Source organism: Gouania willdenowi, unplaced genomic scaffold, assembly GCF_900634775.1.
Source record: "Gouania willdenowi unplaced genomic scaffold, fGouWil2.1 scaffold_434_arrow_ctg1, whole genome shotgun sequence".
In the NCBI taxonomy this organism is placed as follows: domain Eukaryota; kingdom Metazoa; phylum Chordata; class Actinopteri; order Blenniiformes; family Gobiesocidae; genus Gouania; species Gouania willdenowi.
Genome location: NW_021145195.1, coordinates 411,241 through 417,359, shown reverse-complemented (window position 1 = coordinate 417,359; position 6,119 = coordinate 411,241).

Here is a 6,119-nt window from a genome sequence, read left to right as displayed (position 1 = left end):
AAAAACCACACACACTATAACATATCTTACAGAACCGAATGGTCAAAGCTTAGCTTCCATGCACATCCACACCCCCCCCCCACACACACACAGACCTCCCCTGGAGTATAGATAATTCAAGGGAGGTCTGTGTGTGTCTGTGTGTGTGTGTCAAATATCTCCCCGACGCGGTTCCAGTTCGACCTGAAACTCGGTCGATGGGTTCCAAATACCCCGAGTGTGTGTATCTGTTATTTTGGAGTAATTTGGTCATTTCAAAATGTTTATTTTAATTTTATTTCACTTCTGGACGGCCCCGAAATAAAACTTATTCAACTTTTGACCTCAGGGTGTGAGGGGGAGATAGACGGACCTCACCCGGAAGTTGTATATTGGACCACCATTTAGTCCGGTTACAGTCTGTGTCATGACACACGTCCGTAGCGTGGTAGTGCGCTCCCGTGGACTTCTCTTTTGAGGAAACATACTTTTTACTGTTCCTTATTTGGTGATAATGTTTCAAAACGTTTATTTTCATGTTAGTTTGCCCTTTCGCTATTTAGACCGGACAGAGCTCACCCGGAAGTTATGGACGGCAATGGCTGCTGTGTTGAAAGCTGCACATTTTTTTCGCGGTACGTGTGTGTGAGAACCAACGGGGGAGATTAGAGTCTCAGGTAGAGTCACACACACACACACCCTCCCCCGATCAGGTGGGCTTCACTATCGATCACCGTCTACGTGACATGCGTGCAGGTATGTGAGTGTTGAGTGAAAAACGGATCACCATGTAGTCCGGTTACAGTCTGTGTCATGACACCCGTCCATAGAGTGGTATTGACTGTAGTGTTACGCTCTGAGTCAGATCTAAGTGTTTACATGTTACATATTGAAGGTCACCTGATTACTGCAGCTTCTCTCACGACACACCTGCCACTACATCTAACTTCTTCTTCTTCTAATGGTTTCCGGCAGGCTGTACACTAAAAGAAGCGTAATGCTGCCCTCTTCTGTTCACTTAGAGTCACTCCATTTTAGATTCTCAAATAGAGGTTGGAAGATTGAAGATATCTCACGACTGCCTTATCTATTAAAATAGACTCTGTTCTTGATGCAAATATTGACTTTATTGAGAACACTGTCAGCCCAAGAGCTGAAAGTTCTTTAAATAACGTTCCCCTTTCAACAGAATAACATCCACAGGCCAATAGAACGTGGGAAATAGTCTCAAGTTGACCACACTGACATAATCCATCCGGATGTTTGCCTATTCGATTTAAATATGCAGCTAGTCCACAATGCCCCAGTCTTAATCTGGTTATCTTAACTTGATTTGATCGGCAAGTTGCCCACAGGAGTCTAGTGCCCTGCACACAAGGTTGACACTTAAAATAATGCCTCCCTCTAGACTCATTCTCCCACTCCCTTTGCCATTGCTGATACACAGTAGCTTTGAAAACACTGACACACTCAGCCTTCCCCAATCGGACCACATATTCAATTTCCGTCTCGAGAAGAGCCTTCTTTGCTAGCCTATCAGCAGCTTCATTCCCCACAATACCTGCATGAGATGGGATCCAGGAAAAAACAATACTAGACCCCATCAACTCTATCCGGTGAAGGCAACACAAAATCTCTATCACAGTATCTATCCTAGCCCCGGAGGGATGGTCAGAAATTGCCTGCAAGGCAGCCATGGAATCCGAATATATATACAACATCTCAGGTTTATTTCGTTCAATCCAATCTAAAGCCCACCTAATGGCTAACAACTCAGTCGTGAACACAGATACATAATCAGATACACGCATACTTTTCCCAATTTCATAATTCATAATGTAGACTCCAAGACCGGCTTTTCCTGATCTCGGATCCTTAGACCCATCTGTAAAAATGTGACAGGCCGTTTCTTTATTTAGAGCCACAAATTCATTTACTTGGCCAAAAACAAAACTCTTATCCAGCCCCAGCATGCCCAATTGAACGTCCGGCTCTGGCAAAAGCCAGAATGGGACAGGGGACCACATTAGCTCAGCAACACTCCCATTCTCCAAACCCACGTTACCAGCCAGCTGACAAATATGTCTCAGAAAATGCGCTTTTCCCTCCCTTTTTGCAAACTCCCAACAATCCTCCAAGAGGCAGTTGGCCGCAGATTTATGCTGCAGTCCTGCTAGTCTGGCCCAGTACTGGAGCCCCAGCTTCTGCCTTCTAATTTTTAAAGATGTTTCCCCCATTTCAACCAACAGTGCAGGTATGGGTGTGGTTCTAAAAGCTCCACTGCACACTCTTAAGGCTTTTGCTTGAACTCTGTCCAGCTTTTGTAACACAGTTTTTGCCGCAGCTCCAAATACAGAACAACCATAATCTAATGCAGATCTTATCATTGCTCTATAAATCATAATCAGAGTTGACCTATCTGCTCCCCAGTCACTGCCAGCCAAATTACGAAGTACATTTACAACTTTTTCACACTTACCAACAGTCTTTTCAATATGCGTATTCCATGTTAGCCTCTCATCCATCCACATTCCGAGAAATTTAAACACTTTTACCTTTTCTAATTGGTTTCCATATAAATACAAAGTCATTTGTGGAATTTTCTTTTTCAGGCCAAAGATCATGTACTTACTTTTAGATGCTGAAATCCTAAAACCCCACATTTTTGCCCAGTGTACTACTTGATCCAGGGCTACCTGGGTTTGCTTGATTAAGTGTTCTGTATTTTTACCCCTACGCCAAATAGCGCCATCGTCTGCAAACAGGGATTTTCCAAAACCTGGATTAACACCCTGAAAAATGCCATTTATCATTACATTAAATAAAACAGGGCTAATTACAGATCCTTGAGGCGTACCATTCAAAATACTAACGATTTTTGAAAGTTGATTTTCTACTCTTACCTGTATTGTTCTACCATTAAGGAACTCTTTAATCCATACAAACATTCTTCCCCTAATGCCAGCATCGAAAATTTTAAACAGCAAACCCTCCCGCCACATACTGTCATAAGCCTTTTCTATATCGAGGAAAACTGCCACGGCCTCCTTATTAACCACTGCCCTTCGGATATCCTGATCCAATACTGCAACCGAGTCCATGGTATTTCTTCCAAACCTAAATCCGTTTTGATAATTCACAAAATAACCAGTTCTTTCTAAAAAATACACAAGTCTATTAGTGACCATCCTCTCCATCACCTTACACAGCACTGAAGTCAATGCAATAGGTCTATACGACGACGGAGAAGAAGGATCCTTTCCCGGCTTCAAGATTGGAATTACTACAGCATGTTTCCACACCCTTGGCATCGATCCAGCTTCCCAAATGTAGTTAAACAAGGCATGGATCTCTTCCAGCACTGGCTCATCCAGATGCTGCAAAATCTTATAACTTATCTCATCTTGTCCTGGTGAAGTATTGGCCCCAGCCTCTACTGCATCTTTAAGCTCCTTAAAAGAAAAATACAGATTAAACGAGCTGTTCGTGTCTTCACTGCATGTTAGTTTCCAATTATTATCTCGCAGAACTTCATTTCTCATTCTAAGACTTTCATCCCCCAAAACTGTCGAGTTATGCACTTCTTGAAATACTTCTACACACATATCAGCTTTTTCTTTGCTACAGACAGCTTCTGCACTGCTATTCTTTAACACCGGTATAGCAGTATTACTCCTTTTACTACATCTAACTACTGACAATAGATACGTTTAGTGAAAGTTAGGCAGGTACACGTGGATGGACTGGTGCGCATGAATTTAGAATGGATTCCCCCCAAAACACACCAAACAACAAAAAGATGAAAATGACTCAAAATACACAAAACTAAATATTTAAGCAAAATACACAAAATACAACAGAAATGCAAAAAAACTGCACTAAAAAAAGATACAAAATGACTCCAGAATCACACTACATATGCAACAAAAAACAATAATTATACAAAAAAAAAAAAAATGCACAAATGACGGAAAACAAAAAACTAAACAATATTTATACAGGAAGTACACAAAACAACAACAGAAATGCACAAAAATATACAAAAGGCTCCAAAAACACACAAAATGACTCCAAAAAACATATATTACAGAAAAATACACCAAACAACAAAAATATGAAAATGACTCAATATACACAAAACTAAATATTTATACAAAAAATACACTAAAATAACAGAAATGCACAAAACTACATAAAAAAAATACACAAAATGACTCCAGAATAACACTACAATGGCAACAAAAAACAATAATTAAAACAAAAAATATAAAAATGAGTAAAAAAAAACCAACACATTCATCATGCGCATGTCTCATAGAATTAAACCAGGGAAATTGCACACGTTATTTTACTTTGCACCTGCAAATAAGCCCCTTAATAATGCGACAGAGTATGTTATTATTATGCCCGTAATTGACAACTCTCCTTAAGCGCCCACTATATGAATGCATACTTCCGATGTGCACTGTACTAGTTATTGATAATATCAAACTAATACAGAAACAAATGAAACAATCTACCTGTTGTTCAACTGGAGGATTAAGAGATAAAATATTTTGTAACATAAATAAACTGTCAAGAATGAATCTCTTATAAATGTCCAGATTTGACAGACGCAATATGAGAAACATCCACTAGAGGGAGCTCTTTATTAGCTCTCAGAGATGGTGTTCCTCTGTGATAATAAATCCAATTGTAAACACAAGATCTTTTCCTAACTTTTCCTGTTTTACAAATGCTTTGACCCACCAGTTGAGAAACCCTGCTCTATAAGCATGTTGCTGAGTCATATCTTAGACCAGACATTTTAAGCTGGTGGCCCCAGGGCCACAAAATTAGACCCTTTGTCTCTGCGACCCCGAAAGTAACTGCACAAAGTGACGTCATAAACAAGTATGTATGCCTTACCTCAGAATTTTTCGTTTTTTTCACATTTTTCAATTTTTAAGCACCGATATTAAGTAAGTATTGCTAATATTATTTGAACTAGTTTTTAGGGTCTTATGATGGCCTTATCTAAGAAAGAAAAAAGTCCAAACTTTTTGAATTTTTATGCCTTTCTATAGCCTTACCTCAAAAATGTTAGTTTTTTTTTTTTTTTCACATTTTTCTATTTTGAGCACCCAATTATAGTGTGCATATAATATTTGAACTAGTTTTTAGGGTCTTATGATAGCCTTATCTCAGAAAAAAAAAAATCCCAAATTTTGGATCATTTCATGCCCTATTACAGCCTTACCTCGAAAATGTTTGTATTTTTCACTTTTTTCTAAATTCACCCTAATTTAAGTGTGCTCACCATATTTTAACTAGTTTTTAGGATTTTATGATGGCCTTACTGAAGAAAGAAAAATCTTAATTTTGGAATTTGTATGCCTTACTATAGCTTTACCTCAAAATTTTTTGTTTTTTTCACATTTTTCTATTTTAAGCACCCACATTAAGAAAGTATTGCTTATATTATTTGAACTAGTTTTTAGGGTCTTATGATAGCCTTATCTCAAAAAAAAAAAATCTAATTACCTCAAAAATGTAATTATTTTTCAAATTTTTCATGGCTTGCTTCATTTTTGCCCTAATTTAAGTATGCTCATCATATTTGAACTATTTTTTAGGGTTATATGATGGCCTTACCTAAGAAAAAAAATCAAAATTTTGGAATATTTCATGCCTTAATATAGCCTTACCTCAAACATTTTGATGATTTTTACATTTTTCAATTTTTTCATGCCCTACTGCATTTTTGCCCAAATTATTGTGTGTTTATCATATTCCAACTCATTGTTAGGGTTTCATGATAGCCTTATCTCAGAAAACATTTAACATTTTTCATTTAGATTTAGATTTAGATTTAAGTATTAAGAAGTATTGCTGTAAATCTGGTCATAAGTAATGTAAAAATAAAAAATCACATACATTTTTTAAACATGGTTTCTTGATAAATGTTGCAAAAGGTTGCTGTTCATTTTGGCATGCACAACTTTACAATCGGCACCCCAGATATCACCACCTACTGTACTGGAGTGTGTACTCAATATAAAGAGTATCATTATTATGAACTGCAATGCTTGTAAAAAGCCTTTACACTCTTCTCCACATTACGTATGTTGATTGTTTGTATTTTTGCTCACAAGGTGTAT